This window comes from Phalangium opilio, unplaced genomic scaffold (assembly GCF_054372755.1).
Source record: "Phalangium opilio isolate 3A_F unplaced genomic scaffold, DU_Popi_V2 ptg000061l_1, whole genome shotgun sequence".
NCBI classification, from domain to species: domain Eukaryota; kingdom Metazoa; phylum Arthropoda; class Arachnida; order Opiliones; family Phalangiidae; genus Phalangium; species Phalangium opilio.
In genome coordinates, this window is record NW_028324178.1 from 482346 (window position 1) to 496892 (window position 14547).

A 14547-nucleotide genomic window follows, 5' to 3' on the forward strand; every position below is an offset into this window, starting at 1 on the left:
CAGTCAAGTTACTGACGAATCTGTGTCGTTTCGTGATTGTTCTGTCACTTACCTCATACCAACTGTTCTCTTGGTATCGGCTCCGGAAGCTTTACGTTTCTTTTGAACTTCTTTCGAAACCGAGAATTTTTCATGGTACTCTCTCAAAGGTTGGATCTCAGGCAGAGAGGTTTTGAAAGCCTCGGCGTATGTTTGAAAGTCGCCTAACAATTCGGCTTCATCTCTCCACGGTTTAAACAGAATGAGTAAAGCGTGACAATACTGCTCTTCTTCTTCCTTCGGTTCATGAATGTAGTGCTCTATGATGTACGGTTTCCCTCTCCGTCTCATCAAACCCAGTCCCTTTTTTAACTCAATGACATTTTCATTTCTTTTCGCACACTCTATGTACTTGATGGAATCATAAAATCGTCCAAACTCGTACAAGCTCACGTTTTCCAGACTATCTGGTCGATTGGGGTATTTGTCGTCCACGAAACCCTTTTGGCAAGTTTCCTTGCTCGTGGGATCATTTTCTCTCAAGCGGGCAAGCTCCGCGAATCCTTTCAACACCTTGGATCGTTTTTCTTTTACATTCGTGTTAATAAATCGTATGGTGTCGGACATTTGGTACAATTTTTGACCCATCATGAAGTCGAGCGCTTCGTAGATGCCGACAGATTTATTTGTTAGAGATTTTAACCCAAAAGCAAATAGTTTTTTAGACAAACTATCGTGCCCCAACTCGGCGAAGGATTCATCCATTTCAGCCCGGTCACCTTTTGTCACGTACCCCGTGACGTATCTCGCCACTATCTCACTGTCATCCGCGACAAATTGCACATCTATGTTGGCTTTCGAAGCCAAAAGCAATGCCGGGTTGTAGTCATTTATGAAAACTTCGTTTTCTTTTCTAGGTAAATCATACAGACGTTTTTGCCGTTTTCTCATTTTTCGGTGGCGAGTTACTGATTCAGTGGAATTATAAGTCGCAACGTTTGTAACGTTCCGGGGGAAACCGTAACAACACACTTTCACTTCCTTGTTTCCACTCTTTACCTTTCGGTAACAACTGGTACAGCATTTATGTGCTTGAAATTTTTTGACTAGGCGATGAAGTTCCGGACTTTCAGCTCCGTTTGGAATTGTACACGAGACATGCTTTTGCACATACTCCAAAATATCTTTCGGCAAGGAAGAACCAATTATGGGAGCGCCCTTGGCCCAAAGCAAGCAATGGTAGTGGGCTAAACCTCGAGACTGGTATTCAACGCGCACAAAATGGTGGGCTATCTGCCCCAGAACCGGATTTTCCTTACACAGCACAAAGTTGTTGAGAAGCGATCTCACTTTTTTGTGAAAATGCTGGCTGACGGTAAGAGGATCAATGTTTAATAGTTCAGTTACGGTCATTAATTCTATTGCTGGTACATCGGCATTCACTTTTCTTAGGTGCTCGTGAAGTTTGATATCATTGTATTCGGCGGGATTGAACGTTAGCAACCATGTTGGGGGTCCATACTCTCTAACCATAGCTAGAACACGTTTTTGAACCTTATACCAGTAATCCTTTGTTCCTCGTATGTGGCCCATGAAAGTCGCCAAATTGCTTTCGAGCTCTTTATCGAGGGATTCGACTTGATTCATCAAGTTCTCGACTGATACATTGATGGGTTTTTTGACGCGCAAAACAAAATTCATACTACTGTTTATCGCTTTCATCGCGCATTCTTGGTACAAATGGAACAGATACGAATAATCTCGCCTAAACATTGCATTTTCGTTCAAGAGACGAGAAAGGCGGTAGTCAGTTTCTGTTATTTTCCCAAAAGGTCTTTCGTCGCTTTTACCGAAGCGAGCCTTTGAAAACAAGTGCACAAAGGTCATGTACTCTAGATTTTTGTCCCAATAGCTAGCTGGTTCGGCTTCAACACGCTTCATTTGGAAAGAAGCTAACAAATCCTTCGGGGGTTGAACATTCACCGGATGGATTGTATAGTGATCGTAAAGATCTTCAACTTCATCTTTTGAAAGCTTTCTTAACAATGCTTCTGGTTGCGTTACAATTCTGTAGGCGTCATCTCGTGAGAGATTAGACCCATCAACTACAGCGCCAACGCAATTATTAAAAGCGTTTTGATCCGTTTCCGCCTGCTGATTATCTATGGCCGAAGCGTTCTCGCTTGAAACCACTGCATCATGACTGTCGTTCACTAAGGCGAGGGGATCATTTCTTCTAAGCAATTCATCTGGGGTTGATGAATTCTCACGCTCATCGACAATCTCTTCGGTGCCGCAAATATAATCCTCATTGATCTGAGTGGCATCGATGAGTTTGTACAAGGGATTAATATTTTTCAGTACAGTGATGGCTTTTTTCAAGGCTTCTAGACGCACTATTTTTTGCCAAATTTTTCTGTCGCAGGTGGGGAGGCCATTAACCAATATGTGCAATTCGTGATTTTTAGGCAATGACGTCGGTATCATGTCGAGATTTTTTTGAACTGGAATTGGGAGGTATATGATTTTACCTTTCAAAGCTTTCACCGCACCAAAGTGAAGGTTTGAGTTCGATTTGGTTCCTAGCCGGACGACAGTATGAAAGGACTTCACAAGTTGGATTAGAGCTTTTTCAAACATGTTCAATCCAGCGATTTCCACTGGAGGAGCGTCAACTCCCAAACCATTAAGGAAACACCTATTTGGAACTTTTCCTTTCCCCAATTCTTTAGAACAGTAAGGACATAAGACCATGTCCATTTCTATAAAGTTTGGATTTTTCAACAGCAATCCAGCTCTTAAAATGAGATAGGCAGGGTTTTCAAAAACTGAGGTGTTTGCCAGTTTTTCTACGGACCTTAAATCAGATTTTCTTAATAATCTAGCACAACAATCGCAAGGAGTGTCGTGAAATTCATTTGTATCTCTCTCAGCTCTAGTAAATTGTTTACTGTAGTAAGCCAAGATTTCACTCTCGTCGAGACTAGGCCTTACATCGTTTTCGGTGCCTTTTGTCGCCTCGTTATCATTTTTGGAAATTTTTAAGCCACGTGTAGCAACAATTTTTCTCAATTCTGGTATAATTTTCCTGAGAGATTCATAATCTCCATGATCAATCTCGTCGGTCAACGTCGATAAAGCGTTTTGCAACGCTCTAACAGAGTAAATTTTGCTCATAATATTCCTAATCCCCGAGAAATGAGGAGCCAATTCTCTGAAGGCTCTCAAGTAACTGTGACATTCCTCGCTCTCGGAGCAATATGCGAAATGCCCAAGATACGGGAAGAGTTTAACCTCCAAATCTGAATCATCCGACGGCAACACTACATTAGATTTTTTGTAAAATTTATTTTTAAAGGAGCAAACATCAAAATCAGACCCAAATAGGTTACTTAAAGCGCTCTCGCTCGCATTTGCTGCCATGTTGATGAAAGCTATGACGGCAAAAATGGCACGTTCTCTAACGTTGCAAATGTCGCTGCATTCCCAATACGAACATTTTCCCTTCGTTTCAATTAATCCAGATTCGTTAATGACGATGTTCGCCTTTGGACGTTTCTCTTTGGAAACGTCTTCTACTTCGTTGAAAATATTTGTGACAACGCCCAATTGATTCACTTGTAAGCAACGTTCAATGACAAAGGCACTGTCTGGTCCATTTATGTCGAGGAAGTTGCCATTTTCATCAACCCATAATTCATTACTTTGTTCCACACTATGGCACTTTTCTCTTAAAACCATTTTGAAAGTTCCATTTTCGTCAAATTGTAATATTTTTCCATATCGCGTTTCACTGTCATCGTTTTTCCTTATTTTGCCATGATTCCCCAAAGGAAAGTACGAAGTCTCTCGATAAAACGCTTCGGTAAGACTGGTGTGAAGCCTTTTTCCGCCAATGATTTTGACAAAATTGTGACTATTTACCAATCCAATTTCTTGCAATTTCTCGGCAAAGCTTTTGAATTCTTCAATAAGGATACCGCGCTTTGCATGGCAAGCTGAGTATATCTGCCTTTTCAAATGAAAAATTTTTCCACACAGTAATTGGCATTGGAGTTTGTGCGATGTAAATTTGGAATTTTGTTTGCCACATGCATTAGCTAAAGTTTTGGACGACATCAATCGTTCAGTAAGTCGCGTAACTAAAAAGCGCTTAAAACTTTCCGCAATCATTTTTTTGTTTTTGGTTTTAAAAATACCTCTATTAAAGTAAACTTTTTTAAGGGGATTTTTTGCCTTACGCTTGACTCTGTACGTCGAGTTTTTACCTTGTGAGTGATGCTTTTTTTTTGAATAATACCTTTTACAAGATAATTTGGTTGCTTCTGATGTTTTCACAACTTGGGCTTTTAGGGCCCTTTGGTTTCTAATTCTTAAGCGTTCTTGCTCCTTCTTTCTACGTTCTCTAGAAACCATTCTAAATATCTAAACTCTCTCTTAGAGGCAACAAAGGTCTCTCTTTGAGCCACAAAAGGTCTCTCTTTAAGCCACAAAAGGTGTCTCTTTGAGCCACAACAGGTCTCTCTTTGAGCCACAAAAGGTCTCTCTTTGAGCCACAAAAGGTCTCTCTTTGAGCCACAAAAGGTCTCTCTTTGAGCCACAACAGGTCTCTCTTTGAGCCACAGAAAGGTCTCTCTCTTTTGAACCAAAAGATATCAGTAAGTGCCAGGAAGGCACACAATGAAACATAAAATCGTGTTTACCTAATGAAATTTGCTAATAAACAGCAAGGTATAGCCTAGTCCGCTTTTAAAAAAGCGTCAAACCCAAACTAACCGAAAATGCCGCTTAAAAACAATGCGAAAATCAAGAAAAGGTACCCAAAAAGTCTTGAAAAATTGACGGATCCTGAAACAGAAATCGTCACTTCAAGAAATAATTGGGCGCAGCTAAATCTTCCACGTGTTAATCTCGTTAAGGTTCGAGCTTCGTATGTAGTTCAGTTCAGTTTTTTTGAGGCATCACTTTTCCGTGGCTAATATAATGTAGGTTCCCACGGGATGCAAGCAATCTGTTAACATAGACGCATTTTTGGAACTGGATGCATTCCATTTAAGGAATTTTCCCCCCTGTATAATAATTCGATCGAAAAGGTCACTGGTCAATCAGCTATATGGTCACTGGTGTTTCAGACTAAATTCTAGCGTACTCCTCCAAGCTCGTCTCTATACTCTATGGCAAGAAGACGTCAGTGACGTCACTACTTTTTTGGTGAATCGGCTGCTCCGTGTTATGCTTATAGTTTGAAGCAAAAAAAAAAAAATAATAATAATAATGCCATAATTTCCATTTCTACCCGATTTGAGTCTTGGAAAATCAAGGAAAGTGGCGATAATACTAAAGCATTATAGATGAGTAACAAAAGTGTTCATTAAAACAGTTTTACGACCATGTTTACATGTGCGCAGAATTGACAATGTTAAACAACTTTGGCAATTGGAGTACACAGGGTTGCATTTTTGCTATATTGACGTTGGTGTGTGCTAATTCACCTAAATTGTTGTGAATACTGTCGGTATTTAATTTAATTCTTCAATTCTTGAAATTAAAGCCAAACTAGGGGACATCATCATACTTTAAGATATTTTCCAGATTGTGTTTAAGTTATCGGAGCCATTTTTCAACGTTACCATGTTGGTATTTGTTTATCAGATTAAATAGGGCCGACCATTGATTTATTTACTCAAATTGAAGCCAGCATAGAGTGCTTCATCATTCGTTAACATATTTTCCTTCATCAACTTAACGTTCAAGTAATTAATTTTATATTTACTTGACTTTAAAACCCTTTTCCTCTAGATTTTGTACCAAGGGATAATAGGTGCCAAAGAATGCTTATCTCTGGATTTAAACTTGTATTTCTTTAATTTCGAATATGATAAGGTGTAAATTTCAAATAAGTGTATTAATTATTCCTTTGTTTTGACAATAGTTATTTTATTGATTTTAGAAATTATAATGAAAAAAAATTATAATGAAAAGAAAAATAAATTATAATCATTGAAAAAAAATCATTCTTGGATATCCACCCTGCAGGAAAATCAGGATTTTATTAAAGATTGCCATAGTCTAAAGCTTAATTATCAAAAATTAATTCACACTTCTGTTTGAAAATTCAGTGAATAATTCTTAAAAGGTTGTTAAAGGGAGAATGAAATGGCTACATATCAATTTTTTATTTATATTGTTTAAATATAATCAAAATAATCTATGCAACTTAAACCAAATTCTTCTGTTAATTAATTTTATATATATTTTTTCCAAGTTTCAAAAGCTGATTTTCTAATTATAAGCTTAACAAATGACTATAAAAATATAACTACTTAGTTAATTTACGTATAAGTGCAATGCAAATTTTAGTATCTCTAATCGTAACTCTTGTTTTTGAAAAGGGAGGATAGTATTTTTATGAAAAATCAATTTGCGACCGGCACCTCACGTGATTTTTTTCAGTCATTACAGCACACACTACTGCCAAGGAAAGGGAAACTCAAAACATGTGCAGGAAAATTTACGTGAAGTGTTGATCGCCAATTGTTTTCCATAAAAATACAGTCGTTCTTTCTCAAAAATAAGAGTTATTGGTCACCGATACCGACCTTATCTTTTTGTGCCCAACAATACTTTTAAGAACTATTTTGGATTAATTTAATAAATTTTATGCCCAGCTAATACTAGTCATAAAAAGTTGAGAGAATCCCTCTGGTAGAACCTGTAGTTTAAGTAACTTACGCATCCATTTCCTCCTCCAATTGATGGAGGAGCATCTCTTCGGCGGCCTCCTCCGGCACCTGCGGGCCCGCAACCTCTACCACGACCTCCGCCACGACCTGCGGCCCTGCGGCCTCAGCCACGACCTGCGGCCCCGCGGCCTGCGCCACGACCTGCGGCCCCGCGGCCTGCGCCACGACCTGCGGCCCCGCGGCCTCCGCCACGGCCTGCGGCCCCACTGCTAGTTGGCTCCGTGGGCCTGTTATTAATAATGAAACTTTAGAGTACGTTTAGCATTTGAAAATTTATAAGTTCATAGGACTCTCAGTAAGTCTATAGCATTACGAAGTATAGGTAGCGTCATACTTATGGAACGTATAAACTTATGCCTTAAGCAACTAATAAAGTACTATACCACGTCGAGCCCAGCACTGGCGTTCAAAGTGACCGTAGCGGTTGCAGTTGTTGCACCGGCGTCTTTTGCCGATGCCGCCGCTACGGCCACGATTTTGTCGGTATCCGTTGCCCCGGGCAAGACGGCCGGCCTCACCGCCCCTTCCGGATCCTCGGCCCCTACTGGGCCCATGCCCCCTTCTCGGCTCGCGTCCCCTTTCATTTACGTTCAAATTTATGGTGCAATTTGCACCAGTGACGGTGAAATATCTGTCCATTTTGAACTGAAACAAACTTTAGTTTGTTAAAAAATATTTTTGCTAATTTACCCTCTTCAGACGAGGATAAAAAGCTGGTATGCTAAACCTGGTGTGATATATAAACTATGAGTGGGAGAATAACAGTAAAATAGGATATTGTCCACATAAAATTGTATAATTTGTTATTAAATTTTGAATTTAAAATCGTAGGGATCATTAACCAAGGCTTAAGATCTATATGGTCAAGAAAACGTTTTAATAGATTTGAAAGTCAATATATAAACATTAAGTGGGATAAGAACAGCAAAATAGGATATTGTCTACATAAAAATGTATAATTTGTTATTAAATTTTGAATTTAAAATCGTACGGCTCATTAACCAAGGCTTAAGATCTATATGGTCAAGAAAACGTTTTAATAGATTTGAAAGTTGATATATAAACACTGAGTGGGATAAGAACAGCAAAACAGGATATTGTCTACATAAAAATGTGTAATTTGTTATTAAATTTTGAATTTAAAATCGTAAGGCTCATTAACCAAGGCTTAAGATCTATATGATCAAAAAAACGTTTTAATCGATTTGAAAGTCGATATATAAACTATGAGTGGGATAAAAACAGTAAAATAGGATATTCTCGACAAAAAAATTATATAATTTGTTACAAAATTTTGAATTTAAAATCGTAGGGAAAGAAAATTAGAAGCTTACTTACTTCTTCTTGCTAGTCCTGATAATAAAATGACCGCGACGCGAGAGACGTTGTACTACCAAGCGGGGGGGGGGGGAGTGATCGAAAAGTTCACGAATTTTCCCACCACCCGTTCAGCAACGAGCTACGATCACCAATCGGTTAACTACCACATTATTTTCTCACTATGGTACCGCTGACCTGCAATTTAACCACGTTTGTATTCGATAGGTCTCGCTGAACGTAGTTCATAAAAGCGCGATAAACGGTGAGATGCAGCAGATATTGTATATTCGCTAATAAAAAATTTCCCTTCGATGTTCAAACTAACATACAAGGACACAAAAGTAAGGAACCGATATATTTTTATTGCTTTTCTTGAATTACAATCTAGAAAGAACCATAAAATGGTTTTAAAAGTGGCGGTATAACAACTTTGTCCTGTTCCTAGCGACTTCTCACGGGAAAGGTGATAAACACATATATCTTTGACAGTCGCAAATGGCAACGTAAGCCTTGGTCGAAACTAACAACTGATAAAAAATTTAACAAGGTATCTTAAGTAAAGTATTTCACCTTGGACACTTAATTAAACAAAAATTAGGCCCGCCAGTAAGTTTTTAATAGAAAAAATGTTATATTAATTGAAAAACACTAAGCAAAAGTTTTAAGGCGGTGAAATGGCAAATTAGCGTCGTCTGCTGTAGAGTAATGGCAAATTAGCGTCGTCTGCTGTAGAGTAACTTTTTGAGGTACTTCCATTTTTGATTTAATTAACATATTTAGACTTAATTGTTTTTGATAAAACTTTTAAAAGGCACACCTTTAATAGTTACTTGTTAATTTGAAAGTATTCCGAAAGCTAACTTCAATGTAGTTTTTAAATGATTCGATGTACAGGAGCACCAAAAACCCCATGTTATTCCTATGGGAAAATCAGCGAAAATCTGTGAATTTTCATTTAACATTACTGGAGGGTCTCGGTTCTTATCTAGAAGGGCCTCCCGGCCCTCTAGAATAGGGAATCTCAGAGTAGGATTTTAGCCATGTCATTATCAGGTTAATGTCAATATACTTTATGCATGACGTCACGAGTGACGACTTCTACACCTGCCCCCACTAATTGACGCAGAAAGACCCAGAACACGGCTGTTAAAGATTCCAAGCAGACGAAATCTATAAATTCCTCCCCATATATTTGAGGAGAATTCTTAACAAACACTTCGAATTTGAATTTGTGTCAAACCCTATAAGATTGTTTTAGGTATTTCAACAGACGAGTGGGGTCTATTAAACACACTTTTCTAATTTCATGTATATTATAATTTCATAGTTAAAATATTGATTATTATAATGAAATTTTGGTATTTGACCTATTTCTAGCTTAACACTTAAGTGTTGAGCTAATTTCAGGTTTACAAGTGGGGACCTTAACCGTCTTCCAACCTTATATCTGGGGATATTTGTGTATAAATTATTAGATTTTGTACTAGTGTCGAAGCCTATATGGTTCCATCAAGTATTTCAATTTCATTTTTCACACTCGATAAATTTACAAGTGGGGACCTTCACTGTTATTTCAACAGACAAGTGGGGTGTTTTAAACACACATTTTCAAATTTCATGTATATTTTAATTTTATAGCTAAAATATTGATTATCAGAATGAAATTTAAGTAATCAGTCCTATTTCTAGCTTAGCAGTTAAGTTTTGAGCTAATTTCAGGTTTACAAGTCGGGACCTACCTTATATCTGGGGACATTTGTGTATAAATTTTTAGATTTTGAATTAGTGTCAAGTATTTGAAGATAATTTTTCACACTTGACAAATTTACAAGTGGGGATCTTCGCTGTCATTTCAACAGACAAGTGGGGTCTTTTATACACACATTTTCTAATTACATGTATATTATACTTTTGTAATTAAAATACTGATTATTATGATGAAATTTACGAAATAGGATCTTTATGTTTCCTTCAAGTATTTGAAGATATTTTTTAAAACTCGAAAATTTTACAAGTGGGGACCTTCGCTGTCATTTCAACGGACAAGTGGGGTCCTTAAAATATGTTTTCAAAATTCATTTTTATTCACATTTTTTAATTAAAATATTGATAATTATGATGAAATTTACATTATATGTAACGTTGGTCCCATTTTAAAATGTGGGGAACTTGGCCGTCTTTTAAATGTACATCTGGGGACATACAGTTTTTTTAATCGAGTTAATGTTTTAAACGAAGTTAATTTAATGACGCCTAAAGAATTAGGAAAAGTAGTTTTCGTACGTCAAGTGTAATTAAATTATGAAAAAATCACCGTTCGGTCTGTGAGATACAAGATTTTATATTGTTATAGCTGAATAATGTATATTTTCTATTTCTAAAGTAGCGACATCTATCTGTGCTTATTGTAATGAAAACCCATTTTTGAGCCCCCACATGTACGCCGAAGAGACCATATGGTCCTCATTTCGTACAACTGGGTACCCGGGTGTGTGAAAACCTCTGGCGACATCTCTCGGATATGTGTTAATTTCCATGGTCCCCACTTGTGATGTGAAAACCCCAAGTACCTTACAAGTGGGGACTTTTTCAAAAAAATTAATTTGGGCTCTAATTAGTCTAATTATATCATTTATCTAATTACTTACATGTGAGGACTTTAAAATGTCCCCACATGTAAGTCGGGTCCCCACTATGTGGGTGAAAAGATTGTCAGAATCGCCACTTGTCAATCTTATGCAGACGCAGACAGACACGGCCGGTGTAATACCTCTCACGTGACATACGTCACTCGGAGAGGTAAAAATGGACGATTTACTGTATTTTCTTCGAGAAAATTTTGTTTTTTAGAGATTTAGGATTTATTTGTTCATTTTAATTAAATTAATACCTGGATTTTGGCACATATCTAAAACGTAGTTTACAAATTAAAAATGGTTAAAATTTGCTTGGTTCCCGAATGTTGAAGCATTTCAACATCAAAGAAAACATCATTTCACACAGGCATGTTTTCATTTTTTTATGTTTTATTTCATAATTAATACTCGCTGTTTTACGGTTATTAAGATTCCCACTTTCAAACAAATTGCTATGCCATAAATGGCTTGCAGCCATCAAACGGTCGGACTTAGCCACCGGTAATAATAATTAATTTCGTTTGCGGTGATCACTTTTGGGAAAGTGACTATGGCGTACGTGAAGACGGTAACAAACGGAAATTACTTAAGGAAGACGCAATACCTTTATTGTTTTACTTAAGATTTAAGGATTCTGGCTTAAAAGTATACATAATGATTGTATAAAGTTTAATTTGGTATTCCAAATGAAACTTTTCCGTATTAATTTTACATTGAGAAAAAAGATTATCTTAAATATTAAAATAAATATAATTAATATTTAATATTTTCTTCGTTATTTGTTCGCTTATTGAGCGTTACATCGTTTTAAAAAAGAACAATTAAACATTGTTGAGAGACTTGACTAATATATACGTTTGACATGAAGCATACACCTGTTGCTTCGCCTTACTCAAATAGGTAGTATATAAAGGATTCGAATCACAGCTGTAGATAAGAACATTGCACTTGCGTGAACCTTTGGAGGAAGACCCCGGCATTGGAAGGCTAGACGCTTCTCATAACCCTAGCCGATCGCCGCCTACGTCTTAACCTTAACGATGATGATGGAGATAGAAGCCAATATGTACAGAATTGTGTCCATGTGGGATGGACAATGACCAGAAGATGGTGGTGTTTAGAAGCCAGTGTGTACAGACTGGTGTTCATGTGGGATGGACAAAAGACCGGAAGATGGTTGTGTTTAGAAGCCAGTGTCTACAGACTGGTGTCCATGTGGGATGGACAAAGATCAGAGGCTTGTGGTGTTAGATAGGCAATGAAGTAATACCCTGTAAGTGGAACACAATATCCGGGAGCTGTAAATGCGGTCCGGGAATTTAAAACACCTTTGCTCCGATTTGCAAACTGCGAACGCGGTCACGTGGGTGTAAGAACATTCAGACAGACACACAGACACGTCGAATTTAAAACCTCTCCGTGACATACGTCACTCGGAGAGGTAAAAACCAAGCAAAAGTATACTCAAGAAATTCGAAGCTTTGCCATGACTGTCCACTTCTATTCGCCTAAAGTGTATGCATTTTTAAGGAAACCGTTCTGTTTGCCCCATCCAAAACTTTGCGTGAATGGACAAATAAAATTGATGGCCAACCCGGGCTCTCTACTGTAAGCTTCGGGTTTATCAAATCTGAGGTGGAAAAATCAAAACATCCAATATTGAAAACGCTCTCTTTGGATGAAATGTCTTTTAAAAAACATACGGAATGGACAGAAAAAGAATTTTCCGGCTATGTTAACTTGGGGTTAGGCCATTGAGCTCAAGACTCTGACGAGATCGCAACATCAGCCCTAGTTTTTATAGCTGTTGCTATAAATGCACATTGGAAAATGCCAGTTGGCTATTTCCTGGTTCATGGAACCCCCAGCTCCATGTTGAAAACTCTGGTAACAGAGTGTGTTTTCAATATACACTAAATTGGGGCTAAATGTATCGCTCTTGGTTGTGATGGGCTGAAAAGTAACCTCACAACGGTTCAATTACTTGGAGTAATAATCTCAAAAGATGTCATACAGAGCATTTCCCGAACCCTGGTACTATATTATTTTGTCTTTTTTCTTTAGCCTTTACTCTATGTGTACACTGTTTCTAAGTTATTTTACACCATTCAGCAGATACTAGTGAGAAGGTATAAATTGCTCTAGACGCATGCCACATGCAGAAACGTTTGAGAAATTTATGGGAGCACTATGGTGTTTTTCTAACCAACGCACGGGCGAAGAAGAAAAAATCAACTCTTTTCTTTATATAATAAACATTGCGTATTTATTTAGCGTATTGGCTTGGTATATGTCTCCATCTTACATAGCTACAGGATTACGAGGGTTTAACCATGGTAAATAAGCTTAAAATAAGCTTTTAAAATTTCACATATATTTTAAAAGCCAAAAATTGAAAGTAAACTTGGCAGCGCAAACTATTATAAGCTCTGTATCGAAGGGTATGGACTTTTATGGAGAAGGCTGTATCCAGTATTCCAAGAAAGTGGCCCAACATTGAAGTTTAAAACATTCATGGATAGGTAGATAGAATTTTTTACCTTTATTATTTATGTCTCGATACCTTCGACATATCCTTCCTCTCTTGGACTTCCACTGATTGTTTGACGTTTTGAATTCGAAAAATGCTATGAGTAAAGGCTTTAATTCGAACTTTAAATCTAGAAATTACAGAAAGGCATTTCTAAAGAAAAAATAAGTTCTACTAAATCTGACTGACACCGAAGTCAACTTAATTCAAAAAAGTCCAAGGAAAACAGTCATTTTGGGTTTTGCGGAAAGATATATTACAATCACCACCAAAGTATATGTTAAAAACACTAATTCTATTCTGATCAATATAAAAACCACTCATTGCTTTTGAAGGTACTTTTTGACCTACAAACTGTTCCAAGACCATCTTGAATTGTATTTTATTACAATTTGACAAAGAGGAGGCTAAAACAATATTCCTAGCTGTCGAAAAATTCACTGTATTATGTGACCACTGGTGGGCTCAAACCACCAAACTTTCGGTTAACTGCCGAAGGCGCTAACCATTGCGCCACGGAAGCTTTGAAATTACATGGTCATCAGGTACTGTGGAAAAACTTTGACTTTTTACGTTACATCTGAGACGTCAAAACACCGCTCTCGGGTGGGCTCTAACCACCAGCCTTTCGGTTACCAGCCGAAAGCGCTAACCATTGCGCCACGGAAGCTTTGAAATTAAATGGTCCTCAGGTATTGTGGAAAAATTTTGACTTTTTACCTTACTTACAAAACTTCTCTACAACATTCCCGGGTGGGCTCGAACCGCCAACCTTTCGGGTAACAGCCGAACGCGCTTACCATTACGCCAAGGAAGCTTAAGAATTAAATGGTCGTCAGGAATTGTCGAAAAATTGTGATTTTTTACGTTACTTTCAAGACTTCACAACAACTCTCACGGGTAGGCTCGAACCGCCAGCCTTTCGGTTAACAGCCGTAGGCGCTTACCATTAAGCCAAGGAAGCTTAAAAATTAAATGGTCGTTAAGTATTGTCGAAAAATTGTGACTTTTTACGTTACTTTCAAGACTTCACAATATCGCTCCCGGGTGGCCTCGAACCACCAACCTTTTTTTTACAAGCCAAACCCGCTGACCATTGCGCCACGGAAGCTTAGACATTAAATAATCGTCAGGTATTGTGGAAAAACTTTGACTTTTTATGTTAAATCTGAGACATCACAACAATGATCCCGGGTGGCATCCAACCGCCAGCCTTTCGGTTAACAGCCGAACGCGCTAAACTTTGCGCCACGAAAGCTTAGAAATTAAATTATCGTCAGGTATTGTGGAAAAACTTTTACTTTTTACGTTACATCTGAGACTTCACAACAAAGTTCCC

At 37.8% G+C, this 14547-nt stretch overlaps 1 long non-coding RNA gene and 1 other non-coding gene across 2 annotated transcripts; one reads left to right on the plus strand and one right to left on the minus strand.

Annotated features, from left to right (window-relative positions):
* The first annotated feature begins 5089 nt into the window (after positions 1-5089).
* LOC149663505 (uncharacterized) lies at positions 5090-6857 on the plus strand. The gene is made up of 3 exons (XR_016368415.1): positions 5090-5612; positions 5779-5862; positions 5930-6857. It is a non-coding gene; the product is annotated as an uncharacterized LOC149663505 (long non-coding RNA).
* A 6948-nt stretch (positions 6858-13805) lies between these two features.
* On the minus strand, positions 13806-13878 carry TRNAT-GGU (transfer RNA threonine (anticodon GGU)). The gene has a single exon. It is a non-coding gene; the product is annotated as a tRNA-Thr (tRNA).
* Positions 13879-14547: the final 669 nt, after the last annotated feature.